This window comes from Gadus chalcogrammus, chromosome 8 (assembly GCF_026213295.1).
Source record: "Gadus chalcogrammus isolate NIFS_2021 chromosome 8, NIFS_Gcha_1.0, whole genome shotgun sequence".
NCBI lineage: Eukaryota > Metazoa > Chordata > Actinopteri > Gadiformes > Gadidae > Gadus > Gadus chalcogrammus.
The window spans coordinates 21,570,121-21,586,973 of NC_079419.1; the positions used below are offsets into that span (position 1 = coordinate 21,570,121).

Genomic DNA, 16,853 nt, shown 5'->3' on the forward strand with positions numbered 1-16,853 from the left:
AAACCCGAGATGGTAGCTTGTAGCGTGGGGCCGTCTTCTCCATCAAATGCTTGAATCCAGGCTTTTCAACCATTTGGAAAGGCATCATGTCCTTTGCAATAAAAAATGCCACTGCTTCATCCAATTCCTTTGCCTCTTTTGATTTGGGAGCATATTTTGCTCCCTTGGCAAAGGATTCTTTTATATTTGGTTGGCTGCTTGATGGCGCACTTGAAGGACTTGCTTTCTCCTAATAGAAACACAAAACAGAAGCCCATATTACAGATACAATTTCAACAAGGTACACACAACTTGGTTATGCAACTTAATTGAGGCACTTTTAGGTCTGTCATTTTAAAATTATCTTTAAAATTAAAATCACTTAACAATAGTGTGATCGTTTTCAATGTATCTATGTTGGCCTATTACCCTTTTTATTTAACGCTGTTTTTATCTTAATACATTCTGACTTAATGAAATAAAAAAAGGATTACGATATTTTTATTTGTTAATTATTATTAAAAAAATTCTGTCCCAAAATGTATGTTTTTACAGCGCACTCTTCTCACGCCTCCCTCCCTCCCTCTCATTATCGGAGGTGGGCAACGTCACCTAAGTGTGACCTAGTAATGATTCCATACTTCTGCGCAACATGCCGGTAGTACACAAGCTAACGTAAAGTTATGGTGAACATATTAAGGATCATTGGACATATTTATATAATCTGTCATGGATGTTTGCCAACCTTACCGTGGTTTTGATGATTTTGGCATGGTCTTGTGGATGTTTCTCACGGAGATGATATGCCATGTTGGACGTGTTTGCCGCTTTGCAAGGCACTTTCCTCTTGCAGCGTTTGCAAGTCGGCATTCCATCTTCAAGAATTTTGCCGTCTTCATCCTTTGGATAGCCGAAAAATTCCCACACTGCCGACCTGGTTCGTTTTGGTGGCCTAAATAGCGGAGAGGCGTCTTGTTCGCCTGAATTCATAATCACTGACCCGTGATGAACCACTTTCTGCTCCAACAGGTAAATTACTTTCAATCGCTATTCTTCTCTTTTAATCTCTGCTAGCGTTTTCTCGGCGACTGTTTGAATAATGTTGTTGTAACGGACAGTGCAAAACTGAGCTGGTTAGTGTTTACAAACAAAGGTCCACGTGAGAGGGGACTGTTGATTTTCAAATTAGGCGTCATATTTCAGTGGTGTTGTGTCAATGCTTTATTATTTTGTGTGGTGTGGGCTGCCTGGGCATACAGTGTTAAGTTGATTGGAACATTTTAATGACAATGTCGCTCACCAGACTCCCCACAATGACAGTGCGCATTTACCATGCAATCTCGCAGCTATACCGCGACACGGTATTACATGAAACAACGTACGGTTGACATTCGTGGCCTTTTCATATCGCGATATACCGTTTTACGGTATATCGTTACACCCCTATTTTACAGTATAGCGTGGTGGAGCGATGACGTATGTTGGCCAACCCGGAAGCGTCGCCCTGGGTTCCCTTGACAAAAAAGCCAACGGGTTTTTCCATTGGATTTTGGATTATTGCAGAAAAATTAGCATCTTTGAAGCACCTCCTCAAAAACTGAAAAAAAAAAATATATATAAAAATATCTGTGCTCCAAAGAACGAAATATAAACCAATGCATTCTGAATGGGAGTGTTTCTCAGATTTTTCCATGCTACACAGTAGGGGTGTAACGATACATCGATGTAGATCGATACATCGATTGATTGGCGAACGATCCAGCTGCATCGATGCAACGCCCAAACATCGATGCATATCGCTGTATTACACGCTTTTATTATTATATATCTCCTTTCGCGGGTGTTTGGAAACTATTTCTGCGCAAAGCGCCAAGCCGCTCCTATCCATTCACCGGTTAAATGAGGCAACAGCGAGCACATGTGTGAGCGCGAGGATGTCTAGTTTCGTTTTGTGTTGCCAGATTGGGCATACGTCCCGTTTTTCCAGCCTAATGTGATTAAAAGTAGCCAAATCGGGCTGAAAAATGTGCCCAATCTGGCAACACGGACGGCTTATCTTTACAGCCAAGATGATTCCGAGGGATGTTTTGTTTTTAGAAGAAAACTATCCACACAGATCGGTTGGGAATGGTCTACGTTCAAAATGAAAGATCATTACAGGCTCTTTAATTTAAGCCATAAAAAACCTTTGGCACTTAAATCTAATTATGTGGCACTTTATTATTTGTATTAAAAATGGATTGTTTTTGTTTTAAATATCCGGAAGAGCAAAGAAATAAAATGAGGAAATTATAATTAAGTTGATGTGAGTTGATGTGATTGTAAGAGGTTGTGTTAAATGGGCATATGATATCGTCTCATATCGATCGCATGCCCCTGAATCAAATCGTATCGTATCGTATCACGGCAGACTTTTGATATCGGCAAATATCGTATTGTTGTCCAATGAATCGATATAATATCGTATCGTGATGAAACCAGAGATTTACACCCCTACTACACAGAACGAAATGTAAACCCATGCAAATAAAGACTTCATGTTCATAATAATTTAAATATCATTAATCTCCTGAGTGTGTAGGGTGGTATTCTATTTTTTTCAACGGGGCTGCATCCAGTCACTTGACCGTCATGGTTGCTATGGTGGTTGCTATCGACCGCCCCTTCTAATCCTTACATGGTTCTAAAAACCACGCGGCAAAGGAGCTGTCGTCAATTGTGTTGTTTTTGTCGTAAACTAGGGTCCGATGGTTAAAAAATAGACAGATATTCCAAGGTATCCTTAAAAGGCAGCTTGGATGTTTTTATTTTCTGCAGTTTAGACTTCTTCTATAACCTATTTTTGAAAGCAAAACACCAAGCTCATTGATTTAACGAGGCAGGGTTATTTGAAACAATTTATTAAATAAATATTTATGAGAGGTCATTCCTTCTCCTGAGTTTGCTTCCTATTTATGTCTAGTGTACAACCCTACTGTCCACAAGCATCACCCCCCCCCCTCCCCATATGGATTTGGAGAATTGTTGCCACGTCCCAGTGGTGGAGGTATCATATATATGAAAGAGGGCATTCAATTATACTACAATTATCAATTAGGAGGCCGAAGCCCTAAATGTGGATCCAGATCTGTTCCGGAGCATTTCAGCACCTCGTGCAACAGCGCAGGGTTGCCAGGTCCTGCAAAAAACGTCCTGCCCACATACCGTTGAAAATCCAACCAAAATGTCCTAGAAGCAGCCCAAATAAAAAGATATTCCACTTTGACCAATGTTTTGAAAGTAATAATATTTGAGGGAATATTTGTTGTTGTTGTTTTAGCAGCGAAAAGCATTGTGTGTGTGTGTGCGTGTGTGTGTGTACGTGTGCATATAACACGCTATTTTATGCTGAAATGCGACGTAATCCAGTGTTCACGAAAACGTACACTGTCAACGTATGCTTTTGGCGACTGGGTTGGCTCTCAGATATACGTGTTTGTAACAAGATGATATCATTAAAAGTTACATAAAGTAACGGTTTAATAACACAAACGCAGGAAACACGTGAGCTGCCAGTTTAGCGAAAGCAGCGTCCCTAGCAACCTGACGTTGTTGAAACATGCGAGCGAGCCGATAAAATCTTCCTAATAACTATAAAACTAAAGATCAGATGTAATCACTGACTAAAGATTATGCAAGTAAAAAGTATATTTCTCGCTAGAAATTTTATTAGATACAAGTTTAACGGTGATTCGGTCCTAAAATAGGCCTATTGCATTTCCCATTCGATTAATAAAGATTAATAAAGAAAATCAAGCCCGAGCCCGTCCACATTAGCCCGGCCCGCCCCGACACATTAACTGTAATTATGAGCCCGAGCCCGATTTCAACCCGACATTTTTTTTAATACATATATGTAACTTTGTACACATTTGTTACTAGGTCTACTCTGCTAAATATATATGTAAGGGGTAATGCATAGAACGCCGGTCATTATCGGGAAAATAAGTCCCACCAGGGCGAACAATACACCGACGCGCAGCGAAGGTGTCTTGCTTCGCCCTGAAGGGTCTTATTTTCGATAATGACCGGCAAAGTTCTATACATTATCCCGCTTATTACACGGCTACTTGCCAAAACGAAAAAATAACTTCACATGTTGTGTCTTTTTTACAATTTATTCGTTACCAGCATTCGTAGTGTTGATCAGCAGAGAAATAATTTGTCCGCAAAGACGGTTACGTCGCTTAGCAACGGAAGACGCTGGGGTTGACAAGTCACCGGACTACTACCCATGCAAGTGAACGGAGCGTAGCACGGCATTGAGAAGACCCGTGTAATAAAGACCTATAATATTTCTGTTTATGGCATAGATTTCTCCTCAGATAAGGCCAATAAACCAATGATAAAATAAAAATAAAAACGCTCGATCAAAGGCCCGGCCCGAGGATAGTGGTGGGAAATATCGGCCCGTCCCGGCCTGCGGGTCGGATCGGGTCGGGCAGAGAATCTAAACACTGACTGGAACTACTTAGCAGGTGTCTGTAGGCCTATATCAGGAGTTAACACACACCCTGCAGCCAATCAGAATACGAGTATTGCCCCAGACCGTGGTATAAACAATATTATTGAGTTATAATCAACCCCTACACATCAATATTAATGATAACCCATTAAATACGGTATGATTTCTAGATGTCATGGCAACGTCCGCTCGCGACACTGGACTTGCGAGGCATCGATGCGGACTTCCAATCACATAGCCAAAAACAAGACAATAGATCTATGGCCTGATCAAAACATCAAGACATACAATTCTAAAAAGAACAGATGAAGCAGCTACCCTTTTTTCCTTCACGGTTTGCCTACAGAGCAGCGCACCTGCATTTAATATATCCGTGAATTGTCACAATTTCTCAGAATCAAAGGTGAAAGTAGAAACGGGTGGCCGAAAGCTGTCATATTGTTAGTTATCACAGACAAGTTTAAGTAGAAACGGGTGGCCAAAAGCTGACATATTGTTAGTTATCACAGACAATTTTTAACAATAAATGTTCCGTACGGAGCTCCTTAAGGGACATTAGGGAGAACGCTCCCAGACAGAACCTTAGTTTGGAAGTCGTGCTTAGTGACACGACAAATACTTCCAATTGAAATACATAAGTTTGAAATTTGTGCTTTTTGACACGAACATTTTGAAAATACGTGTCCCTGATCACGTTTCAATAGATTAAATAACGTGACAGTGTCACATATTTTTGTGAGACCGGGTTGCATAATATTGTAATGACCACGGAAGAGGCAGTGAATGAAGTATTGATTAGACAGCGATTTATTAGATACCTAATAAACCGTCGGAACACGCAGGACCGGTAACCATAGTAACGCCGGTAAACAAACCCTGCGAAGCCCAATCCAGGTCTTACTGAAGGAATTTAATGGTCAAAATATTATTAATAAATATTTGAATATATTCAAATATTAATATTAATAAACAAACAAACTGCGAATATGATTTTTGGGCAAAAGTCAAAGCCCACACACACACACACAATTTAATTAATTTACTGTTTGGAATACTTACATTAAAATGATCCAGCATGAACTGTGATCCATAGTACCGCGATATGACATGGCTGTCGGTGTCGTCCGTTGGCCAGTACCTCACATGGATATCCATCTGTTTGCTTTTAGTGGTTTTGTTCACTCTCATCGAACATGAGGACGTACTGTTTATCGCTTATGCTGCGTGACAGCTCTCTTTTTATGAAAGATGCGAGGCCGTATTTTGCAAGACAGGCCGTTTTGTTTTCACCACAGATGAACGACTTCGCAAACTCAGAATCTGGGAACATAGCAGCCAAGACGCTACTAATGTCCTTGTTCGATTTGAAGGAATTATGTCTGCTCACCGTGTGGAGAACCCACAATACGTCCGCCTTCTGGGTTTCTAGTGGCGACACAAAGCCGGTTAACGCCGTCTGATGTGAAGTACTAGCCACGGATGCTGAACTTTTCAGTCCACTTCTTTCAAATAATACGGGCATCGGTGTAGCCACGGAGTATCGGATATATTTCTGCGACCTCATGTGGGACTCAAGAGCTTTTGCTCCCATGGTCCCTAGTATGAGTGTCTTTCGGGATAAACGACACCTTGCCTCGTATTCACCTGCCTTCTCCAACCACCCCCGAAACTTATCCTCCTCAAACCATTTCTCATTGTATTTGCACCGTCCCATCCTGAAAGTAGCGCAAGTTGGCCTAATGATGTCAACCGTCACTAGCTAAAAGTAGCGCCAGCCAGTTAGCCTACTGATGACTGATGTCAACGTTAACGTAACGTAAAACTCCTGAAAATGCCGTAATTAAAAGACACACTATGTGATTTCTTGTGTGCGACAATTTCCAGTGTCTTAAAAAACCCTCTGCAAAATGTAATACCTAGAGCAAATTTCCAGTCAATTTAAGACAATTTATGGCCTTAAATTCACAAAAAATAATATTTTAAGGACCCGCGGGAACCATGACACTTACACTGGCTTCCTGTTCCTTTTATCTGGCAGATCAACCTCATGCTCAAGCTCTGCCTCAGATTGCAGATCTGAGGTGTTGCAGCCATTCTGATACTGCTTCAAGATTCTCATGGCATCTTTGTAGTTGTCTAGAATTAAATTATGTTAAAATGAACATGAGTTTCAAATTAGCTGTAGAGCTGCACAGAATATTATTATTATTGATGATGATGATGATGATGATGATGATGATGAGGTCTCAGGTCTCTCTCTTACAAGAGAGACCTGGCCAAGAATAGTATAAATGAAACAATGCAAGGCAAAGACAATTTCATGTGCATTTTTTCAGAACATATACAGAATAGGTTATTCCAAGCAGAAGGAGAAGCAACCATGAAATTATATTTAAACAAGAATTTTATGAATTGGCATACCACAGGTTCGGACGACATTGACGTCGTATCTTGGCCAGTTTGGCTCTGGTTTCTCCTCATTAAAAGCTGCCCTTTCCACCCTTTCAGTGCTTTTATAGCTGGGCCAGTACACCATCCCATCATCGTACCATTCATTTGGGACAACAGCAATGTCCCCGTTTATTTGAAATTTAATGAGATGAAAAGGCATCCTTAATGCAGAAAGAAAGAAAAGGGGTATTTATTCTTCGTGAAAGAAATAAAAAATAAAAAAATAAAGCATGCACAAGTGTACAGTGTTTACAAATAAGCAAGTAAAGTTAACCTTAATGGTGCCCCAAGGTGGGAAGAAGGTAGGTAAAAGTACAGGTCATAATAATAGTCAGGTAGAACTTCAGTTCAACCGTAAATGAGGGTACTATTGCAATTCTTTGGCAGTGTGATTGGGTGTTTCATAATCTATAGACTATGTACAGTCCATGGTATCGAGACACGTGGGACATGAATCAATGCTTGTTAAATTCAGCATAAAAATTTCAGCATTGAAAACATGAAATTATGGGTGTAGTGTATACATGGAATAATACCAACCTTTGTGAAATATTTACAGCAAATTTTCATTCAGAGTAATAGAAGTCATAGTCAGAAGTCAGTAGTCAACTATATTATTAAAGTTTTTAACTTGAACTGATTGTCTAAACTGATTGATTGAACTGATTCATAGTCAGTAGTCAACTATATAATTAGAATTTTTAACTTGAACTGATTGTTTAAACTGATTGATTGATTGAACTGATTCATAGTCAGTGGTCAACTATATAATTAGAGATTTTAACTTGAACTGATTGTTTAAACTGATAAATTGATTGAACTGATAGTTTATGTTTTTTGGTTGTTTTGTTTCATTTAGTGGAGGAGAGGTATGGCCACAAAACCATCCCTGTACGGCAAGGCTACACATTTCTGTGACAGTGCTGACGCCTCAACCGACTTCAGCTCATCAGATGCATCATTTACAACAAATATGTTCATTCTCTCGGAGTTGAAGGGGTAGGTATAGAATGGAGACTGCCGGGAAAATTCAGTGCAAATAGCATACACACCATTATCATTTTGGATAATGTTTTTGATAAGGCAGACTTTATCACCCACCAGAAACATGTTGTCCCCTGTTGATAGTTTTATTGTCCACCTTTCACATTGCATTTCCCCATATTGCGCATGAACTTCCATGCCAACAACAATTGGGCCCACAAAATGCTCCCTTTTCAGGATAATGTCCGCATCAGCATCCAATTTGGTAGCTGTAACCTCTGAAAGGCGCCGAATGAGCTGAGCTAGAGGGAACTCAGGTTTGCTAATGAGTTTTTTTATTTTCCCGAGCTGGTTCTCGTATGGGAACGCTGAAAAAGAGTCCAGACAGCCATGCCTCTTCACCTCGTCTGCCAGGTGGACCAGACAGTGGACATTGTACACAATCTGGTCTGTCCCATGAAGCTCATTAAAATGGTTTACAAAAGATTTTAGCATTTGTCCAGCATAGTCAGCAAGGTTGAGGTGTTCAGGGCTCACCAAAATGGATATAGCAGTTGACAGGAGCATGAAATTGTAGTACATGTTCCGGTCCAGGAATCCTGCCAGCACCACAGGGCCAGTGTACAGTAAGAACTGTCGGAATTCAGTTGCCTTCCAACTGTCCAACTCCCTAAGCGACCCTGGTCTCCTGGCAAACTCAATTGGCACGTAGGGCCTCATGGACTGGAGTTTGACATCCTGACCACTATTAATGCCGGCAGTCTTACTGTTAACGGACCCCGGAGCCAGGTCTGGAGCAGTTTCCTTACAATTCCCAAACACACTAGATGCATATAATCTAAGGGAAACTGTGTTACCATGCCAATCTTGACGTTCTGAAATGGATGTGGCCCCTCATGGTGGTGTAATTCATCAACCTTCAGGTTGAATGAGATGTCAGTTCTAAGGGGGTACTCTGGTCCAGGGAACGACATACGCCGGTTCTGGTATTTCCCTGGGTGTAGGCACCCATGGTAAGCATTATGGGCCTTTGTTTTTTTCACAAAGGCCCGGGTAGGTGTATCACAGACTACCGTCTGAAGCCGAATCTTCAGGTTCTTATCTCCAAAACAAAACCCAGCCTCTAGCTCCTGTAGTTCTCTGACAAAATCAAATAGGAACTCTGTGGCCAAACTAGTTTTTTTTGGTCCACAGGACGCCCCAATAACAACAGGTTCGTTCATGGGGACGCTAACCAGTAAGCCAAGGATGGGCCACAGCTGTACAGTGGAACTTTTAAATAAAGGTAGACCATCGATATTAATCTGCAGCCCCAATGTCATGCCCTCTGCCAGTGTTTTGGCATATTTGCTTAGGGTGGACTTCACGGAGGAAAGGATGCCAAAGTGATGGTAGTTCCCCCCAGCCTTCTCCTGAATAGCATAATGCATTTTTGTCTTGAGAAGGGTCCTACCATCCTTTGGTAGATTGGGATGGGTTATATGAAGTATACTCAACAGTGCAGACACCCATCTGAATACACATTATCAAAATCTGCCTCCAATTCCATGTGCTCTTCAGTAAAAACTTGCACCTCTGGCATTGCATGTGCAGCTGAAGAGGGTTGGGCAGTGTTCTCAGAAATAACTCTGTCATCTGCCCCTATTCCTGTCATGTCAGTCATGTCGGTCCTAATTTGATGAAGCCTTTTTTTAACGTTTGCACGTGTCCTTCGTCTTAAGGTTGATAAAGAGACGGGCACAGTCTTTCTATTCATTTTTGTTCTAAAAGACATTTCAGAAAAAAAGAAAAGACAGTAAAATGTATTATTGATCATTGTTTCTACTGTTGTATTTAAATAAACACATTGTTGAATGGTGGTGTTGTCTGTTTCATTGCTACAAGAACATAGAAATAGAGATTTGATTCATGATGTATTAGTCAAGCTTAAGTATCTGATTTATCCGATGTCAGGCGATATGCGTTTTGGGTGGGTTTTTGGTTGATTGAAAAGTTTTCAGTCTATAGTTCAGCTGGAAATTGCCAACAGAGCAGCACAACTATTCTCTATTTTACTTCAAATGTATTCAAACTTGATCACATTAGCTATTTGTTGCCATTTTCTGCAGGAAATGCATTTTGGAGTTATTATTAGTAGTCGTAGTAGTAGAAGCCTAGTCGTTGTAGTAGTAGTATCATTATTTGTTCTATGGCCAAGCGCTCCAACTGCTAGAAAATGTGTAAGCAACAGTGGCGTAGCTTAGTTGTGCTAGGCCTCGTGGCAAGATCGCGCTGGGCCCCACTCCACCGAACCCCCCCCCCCCCACACAAACACAAACACACACACACACGCGAATGCATCCACTCCCCCATAGGGCCTAAGCCAACAGCCGCCACAATGAGAGAACGCAAAATCATCATCAGAACCACGGACAGAGACTTAGCATCCCTAGATCACACGTCAAAATCGCGGAAACATTATTAGGACCACGTACACTGCATTTGCAACACACTGCCTACTATCAAAAACAAAACATAAATACTCCATTCAGCTGACCACACGACTGCATTTCCCAAACAGCACAACTATGGCCTAATCAAAATAGCCAATGGTAACATACTCCTACATGGCACAGCGGCCATAACCAATAATAAAATAACAACTGCTCTTACCCGTTCAGATGTTAACTCTGCGTGCCTTCTGTTCAGCGAACTCGTTGATAATAGAGGTGAAATCCAATTTCCTTTCATTCTCGATTGAGAGTATGGCCAATACACTCAATCGCTACTGTGCGATGGCGCTCCTTACGCCCCATGCCCACTACCTCCGTCTGTTGCGTGATCCCCATTGACTTTAATGGGGACGGACGCGCAATGCATTGTGGATCCGTACGTTCCGTTGGAGCCTTCGGCTCAGTCAAGAAGTTGAAATATGTTCAACTTTTTCGGCAGCGACGGATCCGTCATCCAATCAGATCGCGTATGCAAATTTAAGCACTGTGACGCGACTCGGGCTCTGACGATACTTTAAAAGCTGGAAAGCATGAGAAGTTAATTGAAAAATGGAGGACAAACTTATAATTGCCGTTGGTTCTCGGCCAATTTTGTATGACCAATCCATGTTCACATACAGGGACATCAGACTAAAAAATCGGGCATGGCAAGATGTGTCATTGGAGGTGGGGGAAATAGGTAATATGAATTTCCTTTCTGATTATTTTTCATGTATGTACTACTTTTCAAATGAATCAGTGTTGAATGACAGCTAGCAGTACAGCATGCATGGTCCAGCATTTGCATCCAAAATATCTAATTAACTGCTACCTAGAATGTATAGTTGCAATTGCTGACACATGTTTAAACATGCACTTTCTGTATACATATGCGTTTTGGAAACAATATCCCTGTATTTATGAATTCGATTTGGACCGTGCATGCAGAATCCAAAAACGTAACATAGCAGCTACAGCATAGCTACTGATACATAGATTTTAAAGAGTACATAGACATACAGAAAATAATAATGAAAAGAATGAAGTAGATTGTAATGTGATCAATCATTTTATTTCATATATTTATTTACAGTGCCTGAATGTATGAAGAGGTGGAGATCCCTCAGGGACCGATATTGGAGGGAGAGGGTGAAGGAGAAGGAAGCCCAGAGGAGTGGGGTAGGGGCCAGTGCGAAGCAGCATGTATGGAGGTACATGGGGTTGATGGGCTTCCTGGCGCCATTCCTCCAAGATAGAGGGACCACCTCCAACCTCCAGCATCGTAACCCATCCCTGGTGTCGGTGATGGCGGTGGCAGAGGAGCATAGACGTGGGTCTCATGAAGAGGCAGGTGCGCCGTCACCCCCAGCACCAGCAGTGGATGAAGCAGCCCCGGCCCCGGCCACGACCCCAGCCGCGGACGGTGGACATGTGGGTAGGAGCCAGTGGCGAGTGCAGCCCCCAGAAGAGGGCAGGGGTAGGAAGCGTCGTAGGACTGAGATGTCCTCTTTTGAGCAGGGCATGCTGGCGCTCATGGAGCCACAGACGCAGCCACAGACGCAGCCGCAGCCACAGACGCAGCCGCAGCCACAGCCCCCCTCTGAGGATGAGATTTTTTTCATGTCACTCCTCCCCGCCATGAGAAGGCTCTCCAGTCCAAGTAGAGCCATGGTGCGGTACCAGGTGTACCAAATAGTTTCAACGGCGGATATGGAGGCGCTACAGAATAGGGAGGTTAGGGAGAATGACAGTGAGTGAGTGAGTGAGTGAGTGAGTGAGTGTGTGAGGTTATGTTTGTTATGTTGTTAAGTTATGGTGTTTCTGTCGTTTTGTTGTTCTGTTCTTTGTGTTCTTAATTAAAAAAATTACTTTCATTGTGATGTGTTCCTTTTATAATACATTATAATTTGGAAGTGGAATTATGTTTCAGTACACTTGCAGGAGGACAAAAGGGATTCTTGAAAGCTGGCTCGGGTCATCTGTGAAAAAACAAAACCAGATCATTAACAATCATTATTACAGTTACTTTTAAAACCTTGAGCAAATGTACAATATATACGCAGGTATAGGAAGGTGCAGGTGTAGTTGGAATATGCTTATTTTCTTAAGATATGGGTAGCTCTTAAAAGAGCTGTTTGGTTGAAGAGCCTTTGTGTTCCTAGGCTCTTGGCTGCCATGGCACTGCACCCTCCTCGTTGAAGAACGCACAGTAGGCCTCCCGCATCTGGATGGTCAGACTGGTGGCGTTGTTGGAGCCCATCCTGGGTGCATCACGCAGGGCTTCAGGATCAGTCGATGGCTCGATGTTCGGTTCCACCCTGTGTCTTCTCCCCTGCAGCTTCTTCCTCTCAAGAAAGTTGTGCAGCACACAGGTGGCCCTCACACACACCTCAGCTACCTCAGGACTGGTGCCAATCACGCGCTGGTACATGCGCCACCTAGATGCCAAGATTCCGAAGGCACATTCCACTACCAGACGAGCCCGGCTGAGGCGGTAGTTGAACACTCGCTTCTCCAGAGTGTGATGTTGTCCAGGGAATGGCCGCAGCAGGTGGGTCATGAGTGGGAACGCCTCATCCCCCACAAACACGTGAGGAAGTGGCCCCCGCTGCTCTGCGCCGGAGATGACACGGGCGGGAGGGAGGTCAAGGATCCCATCGCGAAGAGCTTCCCCAAACGCGGAGTTACGGAGGGAGCCGCTGTCACTCGTCCTGCCTTAGCCTCCAACATCCACAACCCGGAACAGGTAGTCGGCGTCCACTATGGCGAGGAGGACCAGGGAGAAGGTGCCCTTGTAATTGTGATACAAGGAGCCAGAGTTAACTGGAGCTTGTATCACAACATGCTTCCCATCAATCGCTCCGATGCAGTTGGGGAAGTTCCAGCGCCACTCAAACTGCTCGGCCATGGTGCTCCAGTCCGCCCTCGTGGGAACAGACATCTCCTCCTCCACCAAAGCAGTCCAGATGGCACTGGCTACCTCCCGCACTATCCTACACACTGACGAAGTGCCCACACGATAGCTGAAGCCAATCGTGTGAAAGGAATCGCCAGTGGCAAGATACCTAACAAAGAAAGCATTAAAGAAAACACTTCACATATACTTTAAAATATACAGGGCATGAGTCATGACAGCTTAGTTATATTTATTATTCATACATGGTTGCTTGCATACCATGTTCATAGAAAGGCTTTATGATGGAACACATTTATCTGAAACACTCTTCATTGATACATAAATAATCCCATGTGACATCCACAACTAATATGACTAGATTGTTTACAGATAGCTCTACCACATAACCTGAGATTTACCAGGAACACTCTGCACACTACTATGGCTATAGATGGGTAGATGTTATAGAAGATTAACCGAGATATAAAACACAGACTAATTTAAGAGAGAGAGTAAAATAAAACGAGGGGTCCGGAGCAAGAATTGACAAAATACTTTATCGTGCAGAAAAACAACAACGATAACAGCCGAGTAGATCTGCAGAGTCACTGGTCGAACATTGAGCTGCAGCCTCACTTTATACACATATAGGAATTTCTTTGTTTACAATGGAGTCACAATGGGGTTTCCGCCCGTCAATCTTCGTCCCAGCATGTTATCAACTGCCCAGTTCTGTTGTCCGCATGGATCAACCTCATTAGCCAAGATGACCCAAAGCTGAAAAGGCTGAGGTCAACTTTAGCTTGACCCAAGGCTGAAAAGGCTGAGACCAACTTAGCTTCCCCCCAGTTCCCTAGACATTCCTGTGCACCATCTGTTCTGAACCCAGATTCTGCAAGCACAATGCTTTCCACCATTTAAAATATAAAACCTATTAATGATCATGGTTTACCATAGAATATACTCACTAATTTCTACCACAATGTCTTCCCTAATTAGGACATTTTATGCAAACAACACCGTGGATGGAAATGGGCACCTTTTCTATAGCCTATCAGTATGTGCACACCAATGAGCTGTATGGAATGGCGAGTCGCTCGGCAGGGCCAATTGCAGAACGAAACCGTGTGTCTGCCACGGTAATGAGAGGACCGAACTTGCCAAGCAACTCGTCGAAGCGGTCCGGAGGCATCCGAAAATATTGATGGAATAGGTGAGCATCCAGATGCAACTCCTGCACAAGTGCGTGATACTCCCCTCTCTGGTTGCGTGTCCGGAGAACGGGGTGAACCCACCAACGCCGATGCACTCGCTTTCCACGTCGGTGGACCAAATCACCAGCAACCTGAACTAATGTTGGGAAAAATAACCTGCTGAGTACATCACATGTACATTATAAATATAGCTAACTCCTACCCTAGCCTGATGAGCACATCACATGGACACATTACAATATAGTCAACTCTTGCTCTAACCCAACGAACACAAACATGATAATATATAGTCAGGTCAAGGCCGGAGCTGAAGGCCCCATCTCCCAGGCTGGCAGATGGTGGACAATGCACCAGTCATCCTCAAGAACAGGGCCACATTAATTGATCACACAGGAGACATATTGAGAGCTCTTCCCCGTTAGGAGGAACCAAGAGATACCCCTGCCCACACCAGGGGCCTGAGAGCCACATTAAATTATCACACAGGAGACATTTTGGGGGGGCACTCCCCCGTTACGAAGCTCTCCCAGGGCCTGGGAGCCAAGACCAAGCAAAACACACAGAACCACACACACCTCAAACGCACACACCTCATCGAGAGGAGGATACAGCATAAAAACTGTACCACACAGGGACTCTCCACTCTTCTTCTGAAGCAGACCTTCCACGGAGGCGAAGCTCTGGACGAACCATCAGCGCTGATTAGGGACTTAGACATATTCGATTTCTCACGCTTTATGACTCTGTATAACCGTTGCCACTTTACTTAATAAATCCAAGGTCCTCGTGCCGATAGACTTTATTACCTCTCCGTCTCATTTCATCTGGTCCAGTAACTAGACAGACCGTTTTTCCCCACACTAACACCATCCTTGCTACAACGGGATCCATCTTGCAATGACAACACAGCAAGCAGGAAGAAGCGGGAAGAACCCGGCTTTGTTGTTGTTAGCGTGAAGCGATTTGATTGGCTGACGGATGCCTCTGCAAAGACTACTCCCCCATCAGTCAGCCACGCCTTCCCACGTCCGTTGACTGAAGGAGGTAGTGGGCACGGGGCGTTAGGGAAGTCTTTATCAGTTTGAGCTTGGAAAATGACCATTCTGCCGTGGCTACTGTCACTGGTATGGTGAGGTACAGGAAAAACTATTTGTGTGACGCAGACAGATGCGCCCGAATCATGTAAACAATCCGGGCACTCACGAGGAAAGCTGGAGGTTGGATTGATGTTGATTACATTTCCTTGTTCAAGTTTTTTTAAATTAATTTTGAATGTTACTTTTTCTATGTTAGATTCCAAATAAATTGTTGGCATTTCTAAACGAAGACGGAGACTCCATCATTAAATGTATTCGTTTTTGTTGTTAATCAGCTTCTTCTTCTCCTTCGGAAAAACACGACCGCATTGCATTGTGGTATACGGGAGTAACATGTAGGGTACGTCGTATGTACACTCAAAACATCACGGTGATTGGTTGAACAGATTTCCCAGCGGGCCCTATATTTTGTAAATGTTGAAAATATAAGAAAATAAATGAAGTAGCTAAGTGCGATTGTATATACTTTTTTATTCCTGGCCAAAATATCACTACTGTAACCAAATTACATACATTAAGGCAGAGGAAGATAAAAAATATAAGCCACCCTGACTGTGATGTTATGAGAGAAGAGAGTCTATATAATGCGGTCAGTTCCTTTCTACAATCACTTGTAGACAATTTATGCTGCTTTCACACCACCGCCAGCACGGCGACCGTCGGGCGGCTGGACGCCCAGGGCCCCGCCCCGCGGAAGCCCCGGCCCAAGCTACGCCCCTAGTAAGCAACATTACATTTTAACAAACCAGAAAGTATCTTACTTGATGAAGCGAACCCAGCAAAGGCAATTGTAGGGGACGGGCAACAGTCAAATCCAGATGCTGCAGAACACCCAAAATAGAAGATGGGGACCAAGTTCCATACAGTAGCATAAGAAACCAGAAACGGGCGCAAATACCCATTACCCTGCGTTCACACCAAAAGATGCAAAAAGTTGACGCGCGTCACGATCCCATTCAAAGTGAATGTAGAGACGCGTTGCTGCTTTGCTGTCGCAGCATTTGCTGCCGAGAAAACCGGCAGCAAAATTTGATTTGCGGCTTGTCAAAATCTGATTTGCAGCGCGGCATGCCCGTGCCCGCTGCCGGGCACGGGCGCATTCACGTATTTTGCGGCGCGTCAAATGCTGCTCGAGTTGAAATATTTCAACTTTTCGGCAGCAAACGCGTGATGACAGCCAATCGGCGTTCAACAGCGTTGCCACGGAGGCGTTGCCACTGAGTGACATGCCGTAACAGCCAATCAGTGTTACTCCCT

The 16,853-nt window shown here is 43.4% G+C and overlaps 1 protein-coding gene across 1 annotated transcript in view; it reads left to right on the plus strand.

The window, feature by feature from the left end:
* LOC130387491 (uncharacterized) overlaps positions 1 to 16,853 on the plus strand; it is a 156,940-nt gene that overhangs the window by 61,921 nt on the left and 78,166 nt on the right. The window lies entirely within an intron of this gene.